General features: G+C 38.9%; 1 protein-coding gene across 2 annotated transcripts in view; it reads left to right on the top strand.

Annotated features, from left to right (window-relative positions):
* The window catches only part of LOC106542175 (deubiquitinase DESI2), a 42,459-nt gene that overhangs the window by 5,208 nt on the left and 13,360 nt on the right, over nt 1-23,891 (top strand). The window lies entirely within an intron of this gene.

The following is a 23,891-nucleotide window of genomic DNA, read 5'->3' as shown; positions in this document are numbered from 1 at the left end:
AGTAAAATGAGAACCCAGATTGTTGGGAGCAACATGCTGACTCTATAAACTGCTGAGAGAATGCTGTAAAACACTGTGAAGTATTGCTATCTTGCATAATTTGCACAAAGTGCTAGAAAAGATCAATCTCTAATAAATAAGGGTCTTTCTTTACTAGAGTTCAGAAAAGTCTCAGAAGATGAGCAAATCCTGAGATGCTCTTGTCCAGGTAGCTTTAGATTTATAAAGAATTCTTAGGATCCATGTTCCCTCAAGAAGGAGGGGCTTCTTCTAGTTTGGGCTGTACCAACTCTGTGAGTGGAAGGGGGGAGGGAGGGAGAGCCCTTCTCTCCCACTCTTTCTAAAACCTGCTACTTTTGCTTTCCCCTTTCCGCCCCTGCCAGTAAAGAAAGAATGCTTCTCAAGGAAAGAAAGAATGCTTCTCAAACGTGAAACAGATTTCTTGTAGAAGGATTTTGAAATTAGATTAAGTATTGCAGATGAACCAAACAGACAAGAAATATTTGTCAGATAAGAAAAAACTAGTAGGTTTTCCTGGTAATTGTTGGTAACAATTTAACAATTTAACAACATTCACTGGCCATCTGAAGGAAGTAAACAAGGCAACTGACATCCCACAAGCCAATGGTACATTTACACCATTTCTTCCACAATGTCATGATGTGGTGGGACCAAGTGGCATAATTCAAATCACTTTTGCAGTAATGTTACAGTGAACTGAAATCACTGGGGCTCTTACTAGAGTTCCATGGCAGCAGTTTCTGGAACACCTCATATTTCTAGGTTATACTCAAGGACAGTGAGATATTCTTTTGCATTCTTGTTTCCTTAATCATTAAATCATGTCATGGTCATATAGCCCAGTAGTCCCACACCACTGCTGGCTTTACTTACTGCATCAAGTCCCATCTTATTTAATCCTAACACATTGAATAGACTACGATTGATAAGAATTCAAGCCTCATGTACATAGCATAGCTGGGTTCAAACAAAGAGCCACAAACCAAAGAAGCAATATTTCAAACTATGGTTTACAGCTAAATACGAGCCCAGCTAATTACACACAGTGATGAGAACTGGCCACTCACTTTAACTAGGGAAACAGGGATTTTTATTGCCATAAAAATGGTAATAAATCCTTTTGCCGTTTGTTCAACCTGGGTGAATAAAAGGCACAACTGATCTGGTTTGTTATGAGGGTTTTGAATATAATGCATCATTTTCTATGACATATATAGTGAGTGTACAACATAGCACTCCAGGATGTATGTACGTGTGCTTGTGTGCCTGGGAGAGAGGGAATAGAAGTGTTCCATCAATTGTCACAAAATAGATTAAGTGCAATTGTGGCAGGTGGGAGGGATACTAATTACCATGGATTTAAAGCTCTGTCATGGCTGGTATGATCCTCTTTCAGCACATGGGAGCACTTTAGCCAAATAAAAGCTTAGCCTGAGGATGAAAGCGCAATTATGAGCATCTGGGCAGATATGAAATAGTTTCTTCTTGAAGCCTTGATGTCTTGTGTATTTAAAGATGGCAGAAATTTATCTTCACCCTGCTAGATAGTTGTACCAGAAGGAAATACATTACCTTTAATGAAATGTTAATAGCTGGAGTGGAAAACCATGTACATAAGATTTATTTTTTTGTCACATAAAATAAGGTGTACCAACATCTAAGACTTAATTTATGAAAAAGAATCCTCCACTCTGAAGATAGATTAGGTTTTTCTGTGGCACTTTCTTGACTTGAAAGTGTTGCACATGACTGAAATATATATTTTTGCTTAAATACAAATATAATTTGAGGAAAAGATGGGAAAAGTAAATGGCTGTTAGGATGTTTAATTGATCTAGAATATTCCAAAGATTAATAATGGTGTATCTGTCTTCTTTTGCTAACTATGCCAGGTCTCCTGGATATTTATTTAAATAATTAACATTTGGCCATGCAATCAAAAGGCAAGTAAAACAATATTTCAAGGGATCTTCTTACTGAAAGCTTTATCACAGTTGTTCCTATTAAAAGCAATGACAGAGTTGTATACTGCTTCGTAGTGCTTTATAGCCCCTTATAAGCAGTTTACAGAGTCAGCCTATTGCCCCCAACAATCTGGCTCCTCATTTTATTAACCTTGGAAGGATGGAAGGCTAAGTCAGCCTTGAATCAGTCAGGATCAAACTGCTGGCAGTCAGCAGAATTAGCCTGCAATACTACATTCTACACACTGTGCCATCACACTCTTAACCTGGAACCCAGATAGCTTTGAGTGATGTAGAAGATTTTAGAAGACTCCAAACATTAATGAACAGAATTAATGCTGCCAATTATGGGCTGCAAAAACCCAGATGGTCATTGGGTAACAACTAACGTTCAATATTCATCTGGATTTTTGCTGCCCAGGTATGACGGCCCTAACAAATCAGTGATCCATCTGCAGTCATAGAACTGACAAGGCTCAGTCGAGATGAAACAAACGTACTCTGAATCCAAAACAGCATGACCTCAGGATATGAATAGCAGTTACAACATAAAATAATGTTAAAGGACAGTTTAATTGGAGAGTTCAAGAACTCAAACTCCCCAGTGAGTTCAGAAAATGAGTTTAGCTGAATCAGTTAAAGACCTAGTAGCCACACTCACCCAAACCATACTGTGCTCCATTACTTTTAATCCTCACTTGAGTTCTGTGGCATGGTTACAATTCAATGCACTGTGTGAATCCAGAAAGTACCATTTACCCTAGTTTCCTTTGAAGCAAGAGAGAAAGAGGAGAAGGCAATCATTAAAGAAAAAGGATAACTGGGGTTCTTAAATAGAAACTGTTATTTTTGAACATGCATGTACAATTTGTATTTCAAACTGTTAACTCACATTAAGCTCAAGCCTGCTGGCCATTACCTTTACCAAAGCCATCCATTTGTGCTCATCTTGTGATTGAGGCTTTATATTAGATGTTAAACCAAATTAGGCAAATGCTGGGAATCTTTTCTATGTTTTCTGATATTAATATCTCCTCTGAGTCTGAAAATCTGTGTCCTATTAGGGAGCATCTTTAATGCAGCTTAAATGCTCAACCTAATTAAAATGTAGGTGGATCAATGACCAAATTGTTCAGAATGTGGGGTGAGAATAGCCAACCGTAAAGGAGAATTGGTTACATAAAGAAGGAAAGTCAGCAGCTGCATTTCACCAAGCAAGCTGTTTTATAAAACTGGAACTGTTCCCATAACCCATAGGAAAATAAGACAAATGCTGTGGGAAGGAAGGCAGGAAGGAAGGAAGGAAGGAAGGAAGGAAGGAAGGAAGGAAGGAAGGAAGGAAGGAAGGAAGGAAGGAAGGAAGGAATTTTCTGTGAAATTGAAATTACTCTATGTTAATTGATTACAATAGGAATAACTAAGCAAAGGGGAATATAAGTTCTTGCCCAGTGGTCCAGGCAAGTGGAACAAATGGTTCCACCACAAAATCATGGAGGACAAAATCGCGCTCGACGAAAGCGCGCATTTGACGTCATCACAGCGCGACGAAAACATTGCGCTGTGATCAAAAAATGTAAAAATTAAGCTAAAACCATACCCTAACCCCCCCAAACCTAACCCTAAACTTAACCCTAAACCTAACCCTTAACCTAACCCTAAATCTAACCCTAAACCTAACCGTTAACGTAACGCTAAACCTAACGCTAACCCTTAACCTAACGCTAAACCTAACGCTAACGCTCTAAACCTAACCCTAACCCTTAACCTAACCCTAACCCTAACCCTAAACCTAACCCTTACCTTTATGTGAATCGGCTTGCTTTAATTTTAATTTTATTTCAATTTTTAATTTTTTTTGTCGCGCTGTGATGACGTCACATGCGCGCTTTCGTCGAGCGCGATTTTGTCCTCCGCGCTTTTGACGGGTCACGGAACAAATGACAATAAAAGTGATTTAAAAATTGACAAATTGATCTCTTATGCCATCAGGAGTGACTTAGCTATGGCTAAACTGCTGATATGTCAGATTAAGCAAGTTTATGACTGATAACTTCTTTGGCAGTTGGTAACTTCTGTGACTTTTCTCCTCCCATTTTGCCATTTCCACTTCTACACATATAGGTAGCTGTATATGCACTGCACTGACTAGGTTCTGCCTTTATTTTATCCATGGATATTTCATTTTCCCAGCAAAGAGGCAGCATTAAAACAACAACATTACTGTGTGACAAAGCCACAAATGCAACACATATTTATTTATCAGTCAGGAATGGAAACAAATATTTGTTCATTCTTGTTGAGAATCATATGAAATAGTTACCCAAAATCTGATGGCTGAGATTGTTTTCAGAAATGCATCAAAATCAGAAGACACTTGGAATGAGACTTACTGACTGGATGGTTTTTGATTCATATTAGACCAAAGCAGTGGTTTCCACTAATGATCCACAAGCAAACCTTAGAATAAGTATTAAAATGAAATGAAATGAAACACAACCACAATTTTAGAAGTTTGCCTGATCATTCAAGGTTTTTGCCTTTTCAGCCAAAAGCTTGCAGTATTCAGGCAGGAACTCCAAAATGTCATGAAATTCTACAACTTCATGCAATTTGACCATTCCTAATTTCTTTTAAATGTTTATTAGTTGTGTTTATTTTGGGAGTTCTGAAGACACAATCTGGGTGCCACATTGCCAGGGGACGTCTCAATATCCTTCCAATGATGATAAAGTTCTCTGTCTAAAAAAGGAAACTTAAGAACCACTAGAGCAGTTCTTCCTGGCCATCGTTAGGAAACAAAACAATCCCATCTACTTTTCCAGCAGATTGGAACACAGCAGTTTAAGGGCTTCCTAATCCATGTTAAAAATAACAAGAGATAGTGCACATCCCAAGGTTTTGGAAAGCTTTTATCACCAATCTTTAAAAAAAATAACACTTGAATTGATAATTCATTATTTAGATGCCAACAAAAAACTGTAGAAGCCAAACTCTAAGATGACTCAGTGGCTTACATCATAGGACACATAAACAATGAAAAAAAGCCATACCCATCTGGAAAATATAAGAGAGGGAGAGGGAGAGAAAAAGAGAGAGGGAGAGGGGGGGAGAGGGAAAGAGAGAGGGAGGGAGAGGGAAAGAGAGGGAGAGGGAAAGAGAGAGAGGGAGGGAGGGAGAGGGAAGGAGAGAGATATATAGAGAGAGAGGGAGAGGGAGAGAGAGAGAAAGAGAGAGAGAGAGAGAGAGAGAGAGAGAGATTCCCCCTGATAAATTAACCATAGTAGTGGCTGTATTTCTCATGATAGATAAATAAATAGGTAGATAGGTAGTCAATTTTCAGTCCAGGCTTTAAGCAGTTTTAAAGAGTCCATGGTGTGGGTGGTTGCATCATAGTATTTAATAGCTCTTTTCTCTCCAATGGAGAGATTATGCTTAGCAACATTGCTTGGCAACCAGTCACTGCATCTTGGGTTATGAGAATATTGCTTGCGCTCAAAAGTGTTATAGATCGTGCAACCATTTGCAAGACAGGGCACAATATCATCTTTGAAGATATGGTCCCCAGGTTACCTGTCTTTTAATGTGTGAATAAATTACTTATGCCTGCTTAGGAAATATACAGACAAATTGTGTTCATTACCCACAGAAAGGCAATGTTTGAAAGAACATCATACTTTTCTTTGATAATTTTCCCATATATAAATATTATATCGTTATCTTGCCAAATACTTCTGGAAAAACTATCACCGATTTTCTGTTGAAATATAAAGTTAGATTATACGCTTTGCTACATGCACGAAGAGAAATTTGATTTCAATGGGATTTCTTTTTCCATGAAATGTAATTGACTGCAGATCAAATTTACAATCAGAGTGAGGGGGAGGTGCAGATCAGAAAGAAAATGGGCAGATTGGATCGTGCAAAAACCCCAAAGTGGTTTGCCTTGGTATATTTATGCCTACCAACATTTCAGAATCAGGGCTATTTCGGTGTGTCTCAGATAGTGTGCAATGTGTGAAATATTTTTAATCACTCTTCCAGCACTTCCCTGTCCCCTAGAAGGAGAATCTAACCAAATTAAAAACCCAAGTCATCCATTTTTACAAGGTTTATATTATCACGGAGGAAATATATCCTTGTGATTGCTGGGAGTTAAAAACAGCACATTATCAACCAATCAATCAAAATTTCACTATATTTTCATAAAAAACAGGAGCCTATCAGTTCTGAAGACAGAAACCCATCAAGACTGAGAAATAGTAGCTTCTTCCAAAGTAAGGGTCCCAGTTATAATTTTCCTGAATGCTAAAAGAGGAACAAGCAAGCACATCAGCTGAGAAAACTGCATGCCAACTCTGTTTCGGTTAATGTTTCTGGTTTGTTTAGGTTGTTTGTCTCTTTATGCAATGGTCCCCTCTGCTATTGCTAATGCTATTGCTCCCCTCTGGGAGGAGGTTTCAAAATATTTCTAGCAGGACTACCAGATTCTGTAACAGCTTTGTTTATTCCCTATGCCCATCCATCTGGTCAGCTCACAAGATTCCTTTCCCTTGCTATGATGTACAATATATACATCTGAATTTGACTGTGTTGTTTCTCCATGTCATATAATATATGTGGATATATGCATAATTTTGTATTTATTTGTTTGTTTACATGTAGTGTGTATTAGAGGTGGAGACCCTTTGAGAGCTGTACGCAATGAAATTTCATTTTAATGTATGCCGATTAGTGTATATTCAAAATGACAATAAAGTTATTCTAACTCCAAGCCAAATCCCAGTAAGTGTAATGGAGCTTATTCCCAGTTAATTGGTGAGATTGCATCTCGTTTACAGGGAAGTCTGAATAAATTTGCCACAGAAACCTCTCTATCTCACTTCTTTCCTGCACAGAACAAAGCCATCTGCAGGTACCTCTTTTTCCTATAGAAAGCTTGGATAAATTATTAGGAGTGCAGTGTATCCTATAAGTACCTATTCACATACAAGACCAAGGCTTATTCCTGGTGTAAAAAAAAAGGCATCAAGGTCACAGCTTAATGAAATCAGACAGCCGAAACAAGAGAGCAGTGAATGTGTTTGCAACTCTGCAGCCACTTTCTGAAAATAAACATTCCTTCATCTCTATCTCCCAAATCCACTTCTAAAAATACATTTCCACTGTATAAATAAATTATCATCCACAAAAATACATTTTTAATTAGCACCTGCTTTTGTGTACCTCTAGGTCATCTCATTCAAAAATCTCTGTGCTCTACTCCGAGCCATTCTTAAGTAAATAGTAAATTCTTGAGAACTTAGGTGTGAAGTTGCCAATTGGAAGACGCTGTCTAAGATTGTTTATTATCACTTTGACAATGTTCCAGTTATTCTTCCCCTTGAAAGTTTGGGAAAAGATCACACTAACAATAGAGGCAGATAAATCTTTCATGGATGAAGCAGGTACCAAAAGAACATGCTCAGAAGAAGCCTCTGAGAAGGGAACTTACATGCATTTTTTATTTTATTTTATTCATTCATTCATTCATTCATTCATTCATTCATTCATTCATCATGTTTATGTAGTGCATATTGGAGGTGGTGACCCTTTGAGAGTTGTATGAAATGAAATTTCATTTTAATATATGCCAATTAGTGTACATTTAAAGTGACAATAGTTATTCTAAATTTAACTTTAAAAAAAATTAACATAGAAGATACTGGAGAAGCTTGTCAAATAAATAGCAATAATATTCCAAATTTGTAAACAATGTTTGAGTTTCCTGTGCTGCACAAGCTCAGTTAGGTTTATCTAATAAACTAGGGTTAAACATGTTGAGCATAATGTGAGAACCCAGTCACCAGAAATAGGTCAACACATGTGCAAGTTTTGGGCAACGGGATTTAGCTTTTCATTGTATTTAATCCAAGTGAACAGATAGAAACATCTTCACCTTTACTCTTTGAAGCAGGTTAACAGGTTGTCTGGCAAGTTTCCAGTGAATCATCCCATCATCATCTCTGCAGTAAATTGTATAAACGACTTCGGAAAAGGTCTTCCTATATCATTTTACATTTTTCTTGCATTCTTGAAATTGGCCTGTCATGAAATTGCCTCCTTTCTGATCATAGTTCAAACTATTCAGATGAATATGGTGATAAAGGGATTGTGTGAAATGAAAGTGAAAAATGTGGGATAGGCAACATCATCACCAGATGGATTTGTAATTGGCTGATCAACTGCACTCAATGTGTAGTCTTCAATGGAATTGCATCTAGTATGCAGTGGGATACCCCAAGGCTCTATTTTAGGCCCAGTATTCTTCAATATCTTCATATATGATTTAGATGAGGGAATAGAAGGGGAATCATCAAGTTTGCAGATGACGTTACGTAAATTGGCAGGAACAGCCAACACCTCTGAAGATAGAGTCTGAAGATAGGATCCAGACGGATCTCAACAAACTTGAACATTGGTCCCTAGCTAACAAAATGAAATTTGCATGAATTATTGACACTACTTTATCAAGCCTTAGTACAGCCACACTTAGAATATTGCATCTAGATACTGAAACTTTAGAAAGAGTGCAGAAAAGAGCAATGAAGATAATTAGGGGGCTGGAGGCTAAAACATACAAAGAATGGTTGTAGAAATTGGGTATGTAGAGTCTAGTGAAAAGAAGGATTAGAGGTGGCATGGTAGCAGTCTTCCCATGTTTGAGGGGCTGCCAAAAAGAGGAGGGGAGTCAATCTATTTTCCAAAGTATCAGAAGGCAGAACAACAATGGATTGAAACTAATCAAGGGGAGAAGCAACCTAGAACTAAAGAGAAACTTCCTAACAGTGAGAACAATTAACCAGTTGAAAAACTTGCCTTCAGAAGTTGTGGATGGCTTTTAAGAAGAGACTGAACAATCACTCATCTGGAATGGTATAGATCTCCTGCCTGAGCAAGGGGTTGGACTAGAAGACCTCTAAGGTCCCTTCCAACTCTGTTATTCTGTTATTCTGATGGTCTCAAGGTCTTTCTCTGCCTGCTTTTCCATACTGTAGTGTGGGGGCCACTGATTTACCACAAGCTATCCTAGTAGGAGTATCTAGTCGCTACTGTAATAGCTTTTCCACAGCTAGTGACCTTCTCCAACCCATTTTAATTACATTTTTTTCACCTGGGCTGCAAGATGGTTGCTGAATAAATGCAGCTTTTGCTAGTTTTAATCCTTGATGCTTTGTGGCCATTTTTAATAATTCTTGGAATTCTGATATGACATTTTAATAGTTTTTATCTACTTTTATTAACCTGATATATGTAACTATTTTTAAATTATGTTTTTAAGATAGGCTGTTTATCATTTTTAGGGTACTTCATCTTAAAAAGAAGTCTTTAAAAAAAGATGAATAAATCCAAAAATAAATGTATTCAATGTAAGCTACTTATCAAAGGCATTTTGCTTCCAAAAACTCAAATATATTATTCCTTTGGCTGCTGGTTTAGATGATAGGACTGTGTGGTGCTTCAGTTTCATTTCCAGAAAAGGGCTTTGGAGAGATTGGGAAGGCAAATTCGAATCTTCCACTTTGTCTTTCCTGGATTACAAGGCTGACCTATGACATAATTCTGGGATAAGATGCTATAAAGAGCTGCAGAGAGTTTCTGTATCCACATTCTGTGTATACTCCTAAACTCATTTTGGAAATGAATCCAATTTCTGCCCAATCTAATATCTGGTCATAGCACCTGAGAAATTGCCTGCCATTTTGAATTTCAGTGCTACAATCAATACACTCTAAGGTTCACTTGCTATGCTAACCTATAGTTTGTTCAAAGAGAATTGATTAAGCTACAGTTGATGCATCCCTTGAATCCTTAATGTGGTTTGCCTGGTTTCTCTTAGACTGTAATACTGACTTAATTTTTTAATTCAAAAATCCTCTGATTGCTAGTTTAGACCATATATAAATCCAGCCTGTAGCTGGACTGTCCTAATCTAAAGAAAGTGTAGGATTTTCCCTGGTGTCTATGGAGATTCTCAGTCATCCAGGTCAGTGGTCTCCAACCTTGGCAACTTTAAGACCTGTGGACTTCAACTCCCAGAGTTCCACAGCCAGCAAAGATGGCTGAGGAACTCTGGGAGTTGAAGTCCACAGGTCTTAAAGTTGCCAAGGTTGGAGACCACTGACCCAGGTCATGGTTATCCCAAAGGTGCTTTTTCAAAAGGCAACTGGACTTACTTCATTTTTTCCTGTAGATGTTTTGCTTCTCATCTGACTGAAATTCAAGGAAACTTCAAGGGAAAACAAAGAAAGTCCAGTTGCCTTTTGAAAAAGTACCTTTGGGACACTTGTCCCTTGTGAAATTCCAATAAAAATTCCAATGAAATAACCAATTTCATCGTATTTAAGTACAATGACAATAAAGATTATACTATACCAAATCAGATGATTATAATAGGATTTACAGGGGTTTGAAAAGGCCTCCAATGAAGTCCATTTTGGAATAAAATAGTTCCATCTTTGTTATGACCTGTAATTACAATAAATGTATTTGCAATATAGTTCCATTCGTACAATTGTATTATTAGCTTGCTTATCAGTCAGCACATATAGCATATAAACAATGTGTGCACTTTATATGTGCATGGCAGTGGTGGGTTCCTAACCAGTTTACTACCGATTTGCTGAGAGGGCATTTTGCATGTGCGTGTGCCACACTTGACTGAAAACTGCTCTGTGTATGCACAGAAACATGCCGGCAATGGCAGAAGAGACCAGGGAACCGGTTTGGGGGTGTGACAGGCCTCGGTTGCTACTGGTTCCAGCGACGCAGGTCGCCATACCACTACCAGTTCGACCAAACCGGTCCAAAACGCTAGGAACCCACCACTGGTGCATGGGTTGGAGATGTGAATATGTAAGCACTTTTGTATATAGATAGAATTGTGCTGTTGGGTGAGAACCCAAATGGTTTGCAGTGAATGTTGAATCAATACAATAAGAAAGTATGGATCCAAAAATTAATGTACCAAAGCTCAATATAAATGTGTTTGCAAGATAAAATGGAGAGCACAATTGCAAGTTATACATCAGTGGCAAAAAACTTGAGCAATTAGATTGATTTGTGTGAAGAAAGGTTAAGATATGCACGTGCTAATAGAAGGATAGGATAGTGTGAGAGGCAGTGTAGTGGTTAACATATTAAACTTAGGAGTAGAGACGCAGATTCATGGTTCCTGCCAGTTCTAACCTCTTCTATAGAAGAGGTTCTACAAATCTACCGTGCCGTTTAGAACCGGTTCCAGCTCCCTCCCCCCGCCCGTCCGCACATCATCAAGATGAAAAGCGAGAGGAGGAATTCTGGGAGTTGAAGTCCACAAGTCTTAAAACTGTCAAGTTAGAACACCCCTGAGGTTTTTCCTAAAGGGTTAGGGGTGCAATTTGACAGCTTTAAGACTTGCACACTTCAACGCCAGAGTTCCTGAGCCAACATTTTGGTTGCTAAGCAAGAGCGTTGTTAAGTGATTTTCACCGCAGTTTACAAGTTGGCCATGCCCACCAAGTCACATGACCGGCAAGCCACTCCCACCAGGTCACATGGCTGGCAAACCACTCCCACAAAGCAGGCCACACCTACAGGAGAGGTTCTTAAAAAATTTGAAACCCACCACTGTGCAGATTCCAGTCATGCCTCACCTTCAACAGCTTAGTGCAGGAGTGTCAAACTTGATTTCACTGAGGGCCATATCAGGGTTGTGTTTGACCTTAGGGGGCCAGAGTGGGCATGGCCAGCTGAGTGTCACTCTTGTCAGGAGCGCCTGTGGTGGCCCGAGTGCTCTGCCAGAGAAAATGGGCTCCTAAGTTCTGTTTTTAGCTGCAATGGCCTCTTGTAACCCTCTGCCAGAGAAAACAGAGCTAGGCAGGGCTTCCAAGCTCTGTTTTTGCTGGCAGAGGCACCGTGGCCCAATCCTTCACTGTTTCCAGGGTGGCCCCATGGGCCAGATCTAGGCATCCTGAATCCGGCCCCAGGCACTGAGTTTGATGCCCCTGGCTTAGTGGGTTACTTGGCCAGTCACATTCTCTCAATGAACCTTCCTCAAAATATTTATGTTTTTGGAGAAAGATAGCTCAAGCAACCATTAAGTGTGAAATCTTGAGCTCCTAAATGAAAAACAGGATAGAAAATACATAGAGAAAAATCAATAAGTAAAGTATTATCTTTTTAAAATACTAAATTGCTTAGCAAAAGAAACAAAAAATGGCTGTGCATAAGACCATTCTTCTCACAAGAAAAATATAAAGATAAACTAAATGCAATGGGAATGAAATCCTGGGAATCCATGAGGGCAAAGACATGTATGATTATGTAATCACACAAATGTTATCACTTACATATTTGTTTCAGCCTCTTAACACAATGCTAAATTGTGATGTTTGCACAATCATGCATCTCACTGATTTGCTATCATTGTGTTGCAAACACCACTGAGTTGAGTTTTTAAGAAACATTAATTGCAAACAAGCACAGATAGAGATGAGAATGGATGGACGTTGAACAAAATGAAAAGTCCACAAATGGTTCCCACCACAGATAGTTATGATATGTTTGAGTGGAAAAGTTTTATCAAAGTAGTTTACAGTCCAGGAATTCTAAACTAAGTTGGAGCCCTTTCAAAAATCAACCATAATACAGAGAGAGAAGGAGAGGAAAGAGGAGAGAAGAGAAGGAGGGAGGGAGGAGAAGTAGAGAAGAGAAGGATGGTAGAGGGAAGAAAGGAGAGAGAGAGGAGGAGGGAGGGAGAGGAAGCAGGATGGTGGCGGATAGGGTATAATATAGTTTATGGAAAGCAAAAGCACAAAAGATAGTTATTGTGGGTTGATGGTAAGAGGAATTGATACAATATTGGAGAACACAAAATAGTGCTGGTAAAGATGTAATGGTAGACATGTCATTACTTATATGAAAGTAAAAATAAAAAAAACTTTTTCCAAAAACCAACCAAAACACATCAGTCAAATTATGTTGCAGCACAATGTGGGAACTGTGAATTGATTTGAATCAGACTTGTGTGATGTTCTCCTTGCCAAACAAGTGGTCTTTGTCGCACAGTGGATGTAGAACACGGATAAAGCTGAGTAAAATAGGTTTGTGACTTTAATGATTTGATTACTGTACTCTACATGAGTTTTATAACTGAAGGCTGGAAATTAACTGAGGTAATTTTTCCATGTGTTATTAACTTATTTTCCACTTAAGGTTGTATTTATTGTGTAATGAACCAGCATGCATGAACCAAGTTTACATTTCATTAATGATGGGCATCATTCATAAGCATATACTGTAGATATAGTTCTTAAACTTTGTATATGATGATATATAAATATATAGAGATATATTTACATTCATGGCCATACTGTAAAGTTTGCCTAAGCTTGAACCCAGATGACTTTAAATGAGAGGTTGCTTAAATGTTAAAGGAAAAGAATGGGGGACAACACAGATATAATTCTGTTTTACTATGACAAGCCTATGAGATTTTGAAAAGATTAATGGACATAGTGGGAAATCTTGCATGAATTCTGATGAACAAAAAGGTTGGAGTGAGGGTGAAACTTTTTAAAAGTGCTCAGCATGTCAGAAAGCGTGCAAGTAGTCATTACTTTTACTTTTAGAATTTCCATACGCATTATTTTTTTTCCAGCTGGTAATAGCTTTAATGACTTCAGAAATGTATGCTTAAAATGTAAGTGTTGAATTACTTGCTGCAAAATAATTGCATGTCACGGTGAGAGACTTGGAAGAGGTTTATTTATATACTGCACACAGAGAGTGCTAAAAGGAAGTAAGATGTGTGATTGGTTCCAAATTTTATTTTCTTATATCCCACTGAAGTAAGCAAAGAAACAGGACAGAGGAATAGATCTAAGGGTTGGATTATTTTTTGGGGGGTGGGTGTTGTCCCCTTCTTCTGATTCAACTCAGAGCAGGGTTCCTGGTGCACGTTACTTAAAGAGCAGAGGCTGAAGACTGAAATGTGCTGCTAGGTGTGGCTGCTTTCAACCCACATTTTCATTGCTTCCAGGGCATGCACAATGTTAATGCAAACCTCTCCAATATCTGGTTGACCCCTGGAGGATCAAAAGATCTGAGCCGCAGAACTCCTTTCATGTTCTCATTACAAGCAAGGGAGGGACAGCAAAATCTCTGCTCCTGCAGTTCATTCTTCATTTCCTACCTTCTATTCACCAAACAACTGAGGCTCTGACATCACAGCTATCAAATCCGCTCATCGATTTTCATTACATTTTTCAAACAATCTCAGCTTTTCTTTCCTCTTCCAGGTTGTCATTTTGTATATGATCACTACAAGCTCAAGATATTCATGGTAGAGCTCTCCTCCTCCTCCTCCTCCCCCTCCCCCTCCTCCTCCTCCTCCTCCTCCTCCTCCTCCTCCTCCTCCTCCTTTTCTTCCTCGTCTTTCTCTTCCACTTCCATGCATCCAGCTGGTTCATGGAATCAAAAGCACTTTGAGGAATCATGGTTTTCAATCTTGAGATTATTTAGGGGTGTTCTGATACTTTGTGTGAGTTGTACATTTATTTTATTTTATTTTCATTCTATTTATTTTGTCAAGCATGTATAAGATAACAGATATAAGCATAAACATGATTATGAATATAGGAAATGAATACGAATTAAGTGGGGACAGTAGGATACAACTTATTCATAAACACGCCATGAAAAGTTATGTGTAAATATTCTAAACAAATGGAACAAAAAAACCACTTTTATAATGATCCCTCTGTAGTGGCTGCATCCTCTCATTGGTTTTTTTCATTGAACCATGGTACAGTCAACTGTGAAAAATTTGGGGACATTGTCTTAACTTTTTCTGCCAACACATTTGATGGGCCATTTGAAAACACCATTTGACTGAGGTGTGGTTAAATTACATTTTTAAAAAACTGCAGGAATCAGTACTTTTTTGCTTTGGGTTGAAAGGAGAACTCTGGGAAGGGAATTTCTCTTACAAGGGTGGGCATTGAGAACACAGGTCATCCCAATGAAAGGAAAGGATATTTAGCCTGCCTTTTTCTGTGAAATGCAAGGAGGGTGGGTTGCCTTTGCAAATATGAATCTCTTTCGTTCACAGTATCAGCCAGGGCAGTCTTCAAATGATTTATAGCTGCAGAATGTACTGTTTGTGGTAGGCCACATCTGAGTAACCTTTCCACTTTATACATTTTGTGCACTTCTCGTGACACAGTGGCTGAATTTAAATGGCACACTAGAGCACAATGTGGTTTGTTTGGTTTTAGCACAGTGAGAATATAGCCATATATTGATGGAAAGATTATCTTTGTCACAAGTCCCTGATAGACTTTAAAAAACTGCAAAACAGATTGTTGAATCTTAGATTGTTATCTAAGGCCACTTTCCTCCTACAGGACTCCAGATCCTTCCTTAAATATCTTTGTAAATATTTCCTCCCTCATACTTCTCTGAGGAGCTGCTTTTCATTATGAAAATCTATCAGAATTTTCCTCCACCAATTTGTTTTTATCCAAGAGCTTATATACTTCTCCGACTTTGCATCTCTGTCCTAAAACAGTTTGCATACATTTCTACATTTTCCTGTAGAAAAACAAGAATTCGCTTTTCAGTTCAAATCAGTTCAAATCAGTTGAACAAGTTGGGTTGCCATGAATATGAACCTAATTCTCACTATTGGCAGAACGATTAATTCAAGGCCTGGATCATGAATCATGACATGTAACACTCAAGTAACCCTTGGCTTCGCGCCTACTAAGGTCTGTGAGACAGTGTTAAAAAAACAGGATCTTTAGTGAAATAAAAGCAATTATTCTGAACTCAGTTTTTTGCATCTGGTAAAGATACTACTAATTGTGCTATAAATCTAGTAAACATACAAGAAATTGGAATCCAAGTTTAAATCCACATCTACTCCAATACTTCCCCCCTCCCCCACTGGTTGGCTCAATCCAAAAACTGAAATACTGTTTCAGGGGGGATCCAAAGACCATTCATCAAAAAAGAAATGTAGCCATCATGACCTTTTCTTCTTCACTGATCCTTTCTGGAAAAAAATGTTAAAAGAAGCATTGGGTAAAGACTATTGGGTTACCAATGGAAATAAAAAACCATCTTTATTGATCCATGGATGAAACAAATACCAAAACCTTAGCTGGATGATACATTAATTGTGGCCAACCAAAGTATCTGAAAACGGCATGTAAGCCTTCAAGCTACTCAGAACATTTATCAGGCAAGATGATATAAGAAAAAGGGAATGAGAAGTATGAAACTTTGAACAGATTTTGAAGCATGCAAACTGGAGTTTTGTGAGTGCTTTGATTCTGATTTGAAAGTTCCTCCCAGAGGGGAGCAACAGAAACAGACCATGAAATGGGTGTGTGTGGGGGGGTCTCTAACAATGCTTTGAGCTCTAAGCACATAGCCCTTATACGCAATATACTGAATGACAGGAAGCGAGCTTTCTATAATCCTCTTGGCTGTCCTTACCACTCTCTGTACGCACTTTCTATCTGGGACACTGCAAACCAAACAATGATGCAGTTCCTGGCTGTTTTGTGCCCATGTGGGCACATTCACAACAAATTTGCTTCTTCCCCATCCCAAGCATTCCAAAATACAACTTTTGAAGACATGTGCAGCCCTAATTCAAAATATAAATGAAAACTGACAACATTTGAACCCTCACAAAGTTCCATTAAGAAGGTTTAGCATACCCACAAGCAAAATATTCTTCAGGAAGCACATGTCTGCGGAGCATTTTATCGGACTTCAATGTCACATTTAATTTAAGTTGTTTGGTAAGGAAAACATCCACAGCAGGTCCTTCAAAAGTAGCCCTCCCTGTGCATAGTCTCACACTGTCATCTTTGTTCAGTTTCAGCTGATTCATTTCTGGTTCAGCTGCAGTGTATGTAGAGTTGCCCAAAAGGATATTTTACTATTTGGAGTAGTGAAGCTCTATAGAACTTGAGTACAGACCATTTTCCCATTGATGGAAACTTGATTTGTTCCAACTCTTGGATTTCAGCCAGCCTCTCTCTCTCTTCTCTGTAGAGGTTGAGCTGCCACGGCATCATGCCAAAATGCTCGTTTCAACAAACTCTCTTAACGTTAAAGACGATTGTGCCTTCACAGCTTTGCTTTCTGTTCCCAGCATCAGTTCATGGGAAGGGGGGAATCCATAGGCAAATGTAAAGGTAAAAGTTCCCCTTGTACATATGTGCTAGTTGTTCCTGACTCTAAGGGGCAGTGCTCATCTCCATTTCAAAACCGAAGAGCTAGCACTTTCTGAAGACGTCTCTGTGGTCATGTGGCCGGCATGACTAAATGCCGAAGGCGCAGAGAACATTGTTATCTTCCCACCAAAGTGATTTCTATTTTTTCTACTTGCACTCCATTATACAGTGCTAAGGATTTGAACTGCTGAACTGCCAACCTTTCTGACTGACAAGTTCGGCATCTAAGCCACTGAGCCACCATGTACACTGCATAACATAAGGCAATGGATGGGAGTGCGAGGCCCTAATCGGAGGCTACTCATTGCATTCTCCTTAAGAATATTAGCTCATACCATTCTCAGTGTTGTGAGGCACGTTTGTGGACAAGAAGGCGATCACAGAAGCTTCCGATTGTTTTTGAACAAGTAGAGATAGTGACGGTGAGGAAATGTCATTTTTTAAAAATAAAGGCTTGGATTAGGGACTGTTGCTCAATTTTCAAACAACAACATTGCTTATGAATACAATAAAGTCACATGCTATATGTGATGCTAAGCTTCTGAATGCTTTCTCCCCATGTAATAGTACTTTGCCAGAAGAGACTGTGTTCCTCACCCCCTCCACCGCCAACATTTTTTCCTCTAAAATTCAGCTCAAGTTGCCTTTTTTTATATGTTTCTGCTCTCTTACCCACTATAAACAGAGAAACGTAAAGCTAAAAAAAGCATAAAAGCAATATGAAATAATCATAGATAATCATTGGCATGTATAACTTTCCCTAATTTAATTTTTCAAAATGTAGCATTTGGGCCCCGATCTCATTGGCCGGATGTTCAATTGGAAATTGAAGCATTCTGTGTATATGTTTGAGATTTTCTGTGACCTGAAATCTAACCTGAGCAAGGATTATTGAGGATTTGTAACCATAACTTTGTAACCAAAGTATGGAAATTTCTTTAATATAAAGATAGGCTAAGCCCACTTAACCACATCTTAGCAGGAGAGGGGTCAAGAACATATTCTCTGTGCTTGGGAGAAAATCAGAAGGGTTAGCACTCTCTTAAAGACCAGGCAGAATAACAAATATGAAAGGGATACAGAACAAAACTGTAATATCATGAAGAAAGGATATCTCATGCTTTCCTCAACCTTCCACCCCCAAAATCATCCTTTTACAACTCAATTCCTTTTTTAAAAAAGAAAACACCACAAGAAACAGGAAAGGAGGCAGCTTATTGTCTCTTTCTGTTCACGCACCTTCGGAAACAGGTAATTGCACAAAGAAACAGAAAGCAATTTACCAGTATGGAAATAAAGCAATGACTATGATGTACGGCATAATCAAATGCTGTGATAGCAGCAATTAATTGTCTGGGTATATTATCCTTCACATTCCTTATAGTCCTCCTGTTAAACTTAAAAGTGCTGAAAGGACCTGAAACATGTTGGGAGAACTTTACACAGAATGGCTTTTCACATGGCTACCTGAATATGTCTTATTGAATAAGCCCCAATCAACTAAATGATCCACAAACCATGATGGCCAGGCCAATATGTTGCCTGCAGCAAAAGCAGACCAACCTTTACACTTGGTTGTCAGGAAGCACACGAGGGCCTGTAAATCTCCCACAGGCCAGATATAAGGAAGCTTAAGTTCAATTTCAAAATCAGGTTGGCAGCTGCTACCCTTTGATCAAAGTTCATCCTCTTTTTTAAACCCCATTTCTTCTGCAGATGCTCCTGATTTTCATGCTCTTCTAATGGGCACATATTCCTTCACCTGCATCATATTAATTGATCATTGCTAGGATCCCACATGCTTCATCACTCTTTCTCCTTGCAGCTTGGTCTCCAGGATCTAATCCGATGATCAGGTAGCTGTCAAGAACCAAGCTGCATGCTTTTTTTCTGTTATTAATGGCATAAAAAACACCACTTACTGACCAGCTTTCAATCAGTCAATTAAGTGAATTTACATCCAGCTTTCCACCTACAGCACAGGTGTCAAACTGGCGGTGTCACGTTGTCGTCATGTGACGTTTCATGACATTTTGCCCCTTTGCGGAGGTGGGGTGGGTATGGCCCATCTGGGCCGCGGGCCACCAGTTTGACACCCCTGACTTATAGGGTTCATAAATGGGATGATAATAATATAAAGAAATTAAAAGTTAGAAAAAACAAATATTATTAATGGTGTGTGTGTGCGTGTGCGCGTGTGTGTGTAAATAGATATAGATCTACATGTAGACATATGTAGTGTGTGTGTTAGGACTGTATTTTTTTTAAATGCATAATTTAAATTTTAAATATTTAATTTTTAGGTGAAGTTTGTAAATCATTGTTTTATAATTGAACCATATTTTATTACTGTTATAAAGCTTCTGTGTGAAGCATCTCAACTGTAGCTATTCTATAGAATACAGCCCATCATTGTTGGGGTGCTTTTTCTCCTAACAGTCATGAGATGTTTTAATTTCTTCAGTAGGTTTTTCCTTAAAGATTTGTACTTCTGCAAAATAATAACAATAATTCCCTGAAGCTTGCTGAAATTCCTCTGGTGTAGCAATGATATCATTTTAGCTACCCGAACCATGGCGTGTTCAACCATAACATTAGAGATAGATGAAAAGTATCTGCTCTATAGGTTTTCATAGGGTTCCCAAACCTCAGTAAATTATAGGGTGTTCAACCATGATTAACTAAACTTACCAAATCTGGCTGGCTTCACGTCAATCATTGAACCATAATCCACTGTTTCCTAACTAGGACAGCCAGGTTTGTCCACAGCAAAATGTGCAATTATCAGAATAGCAAGTACTAATGAAGGGAAATGTTTTTAGCTCAGGGTTGAAATGAGAGGACTTTGGTGATCTCAGAGCTCGGTTGTTTTCTTGCAGATATTCTTTACCTGAACAAGGTAAACATCATCAGTGGTAGTGCACTGATCACAAGTACTGAGAATGTTGTCTAGCTTGGGTAATGAAACATCTGCAAGAAAACTATCAAGCTCAGAGAACACCAAGCATGGTGTTCTCAGAATGACAAGTGCCCAATGCTGTCATCACACAAACCCTACCATTATTTACTTATTTCTCAACATCCAATGAAAGTACATACTGTAAATCACAGTATCTGCATCTTCAGAAACAGATCATCGTTTCCCTCTTTCCTGCCTGGGAAGCCAAAAGCAAATTACACTTTGGTATAGTATAGTCTTTGTGCTTCTCCAACAGATATGGGTCAGGATGAGTGCAGTATGCATTTGGAAAATTACGTGATACCGTACGTTCTTAGAACACCTTTCTTTTGCTGTCAAATTTAGAAGATTATTCAAAGCTCAGACAGAAGGAGTTTCCCTTTTTACAGGTATATTGAGATTTGTACCTTAATGGAAGACTTGACAGGTTGAAATACTTGGGTTATTTCCAAATTTCAGCAAAAGGTCCTCTGCTCAGTTGCTGGATAGGCGTGGCTGTGGTGGGCATGGCCTAGTTGGCCTCCTGCACCATGGCGGGGGTGGCATTTTTGCCTTCCCCAGGCTCTGGAGGCTTTCCTTGAGCCTCTGGGAGGGGGAAAAACTGCCTCTCCTGGGCTCCAGAGGCCCTCTGGAGGCCGAAATGGGCCCATTTCTAGCCTTCCGTAACTTTTGGGAGACCCATTTTTCACCCTCCCTGAGCCTCCATGTGGGCCCTGCACTTACCTTGCATCTAAAATGGGCCACATGGAGACTCCTGGAAAGGGTGGGGAGGGGAAGGGCCAGCCAGGGGTGGGATTTGGAGGTTCTCCGAACCGGCCATAATGTTAGTTACAAGTTCTCCCATACCCGGGTGAACCCGTAGCAGCCCATCCCTGGTTATTTCCAAGATTTTTTTCCCATTAGGTAAAGTTTCTCCTACAGGTCAACCTTGTCTCCTGATGACTGTGTTCATGCAATTTTCTTGTCAGGCTTTTCCCTAGCATAGCTGTAAATCTCGATTTTTCCAGACGTTCGCCCTTGTTCTAGAACAGGCAGAAATCTCATAGAGAATCTCAGATGGATTAAGGTTTGTTTTTATTGTGGATAAGGATGAAACCAAACCCATATAGAAGGCCTTCTATTCTAATAGTAACCAGATCCAATTCAGCTTAGCTTCTGAATCTACCCAAGATGAACCAGGTCTTGTCACGTTGAGAGTTTCCTAAATGTCCTTGATTTCTCAGCCAGAAACCAAGGAATATTAGGGGGCTTTCTGGAAGGAAATACATTTGTAGAGCTGTGGAAATTTGCTGGCAAGGCTGCTTGGAATTAGGAATATACATTATTTGGGTTGCAGCTGCCTCCTTTGAAGCATCTTTGGGATTTGTTTGTTGAATAATAAGGCCACTCTGTTTTATGCACAATTGTAATGTACATTTCAAATGCATCGCCAGATACTTAGTGAGCTACTAGGGATAGCAGACTATCAATAATGCAAGTAGAAAGGCAAGGAAAGTAGATTATGCATATCATTATGCATGGACATGCTACAGTTGTTGATATCCCAACATATTAGGACCATCCAGAGATGGTAGCTATATACAATCCAGATGGCAAGAAAAATCCCATCGAAGCAGAGGGATTGGTTGATAGCAACTTAGTCAATTAGCCAAGAAAAATTAACTACATTTGCCAACAGATTCATTATCATCAGAGGATCAGAATCAGATTCTGAAACTCCAGCACATCAAATAAAATCAGTATATTGACAATCTGAACAGGTTTCTAGATATTTGTGATGTTTGAAAATACATGGAATATCCTCAGGGGCATATTAAAATTCAGAGAGAGATTCGGAAGGGCTTAGATCTCCAATATCTGTGACAGAAGGCTGAGATTTCATCTGAAGAAGATATTAAATCCATAACATGCATCTAATTTCACTTTCGTAATTACAGTAGAACAGCCTATATGCTTCCTGAATTTTATCTTCATCCTTGTGGAGTTTCCCTCCCCACTCCAGACTACATATTTGCTCCAATATAGACAAAAAAAAGAAGAACTATCCCTAAAATTTATCTGAATGCTTCCCTCTAAAGTGAACTTGACCATGTTTCACAAAAGTGAAAATCTGATCTTGGAAAATTCTAACACTGTCCCAATACACTGTAACCCTAAACTCTCTTTTGACATCCTTCACCCAGCACTGTCAATCTTTATGATAAGCACTTTGGGGTGTGTGTGGAAATGTATATAGCACACACAGGTTGAAGATTCATTCTCTTTGTATAGCAAGCTTATTCATTGTGATGAGTAAGAAAGGAATCACAATAGTTTTAAACCAATACAAGTTGCTTGAAAGTTATTTTAAATTGTTTTAGTAACACAAGTGGGATTAAATTGCCAGAAAAAAAGCATTGCATGCCTGTGGAGTATATAATGTAGGATTTGAAAAATGATCCAAAAATCACTTTCTGTACAGTCAAGTTGTTGCTGGCAAAGGCAAGATTTCTAGTTGCGCATACCAGTGAGTGTAAAGAGTTAGAAAGATGACTGTGATGGAAATATACAAGAACCATTATCTTGCCAAAGGGTAATGTCTTAAGGCTTTTTTAAGACTTAAGAAATAAAATACTATTAGGAAGTAGCTCAGGCAGATACAGCTCCCATTCACTGGAGTTTAAGAAGGGAATGGGGAGGTACCGATACATAAGCAGAACCACAAGATTTTGTTATTATAACCAACCTCAATAAAAGTATTTCTAATTTTTTTTGGAGTTGATTTTCCTGGTCTGGTCTTCCTAGTTTGGATGAGAAAGCATGTATTTACAGGAGAATAGTGAGAGTAAACTCAATATGAAAAGAGTTAGCAATGAGAGAAGTTGGCTGAGTCTTGGAATCTATGCAATTTTATTTAACTATCCATTTTTTTCTCTTCCAAAACATCCAGTGACAGACTGGTTTTGTGATTGTTCTGACATTTTGTCACAACCTGTATTCTAACTCAGTTCTGCTGTTCCACAGATTGTGGGCAACTGCAGTCCAAAAATGTGTCATGGCATTCAAAAACCAGGAAAGTGATCCTTCTAGAAGCATTTGAATCAGTGGTGGGATTCAACTTTTTTTACTACTGGTTTTGTGGGCGTGGCTTTGTGGGTGTGGTGTGACTTTGTGGGCATGGCTTTGTGGATGTGGCAGGGGAAGATACTGCAGAAGGATACCCTCTCCACCCCACTAACCTGATTTTCAGCTCCATTCTCCTGTTCAGGGCAACAAAAGTAGATCAGCTGGGAGGCTGGGAGGCAGCAGGGGTGGGGCCAGCCTATTTGCCAGTTTGCCAAACTACTCAAAATTTCTGCTACCGGTTCTCCAGAACCTGTCAGAACTGGCTGAATACCACCTCTGATTTGAATCTCTTCCAAGCAGATGTCCCAAACGTGCTTTTTCAAGAGGCAATGGGATGTTCTTGTTTTTCTTTGAAGACTTTTTGCTTCTCATCCAAAAAGCTTCTTCAGCTCTGAGCTTCTAAGCAGATGTTGTATAAGCTATTCTTAAGGATTTTTTAAATGGGTACCTTTTGTGCAATTTTATTTTCAACTGTTTAAAGGTTTTATTCTTTAGCTTCAAATCCAAAGCTTGCAGGATAAAAGGAAAGAGAAAAAAACTATTCTAGCATTGCTCTCTCATTAACTGCTTTTA

Source organism: Thamnophis sirtalis, unplaced genomic scaffold, assembly GCF_051295495.1.
Source record: "Thamnophis sirtalis isolate CommonGarterSnake01/CBP01778 unplaced genomic scaffold, rThaSir2_p1.2 scaffold_1, whole genome shotgun sequence".
Taxonomy (NCBI): Eukaryota; Metazoa; Chordata; class Lepidosauria; order Squamata; family Natricidae; genus Thamnophis; species Thamnophis sirtalis.
Note: the sequence above shows the minus strand (reverse complement) of the source record. Positions and strands in the feature narration are given on the sequence as shown.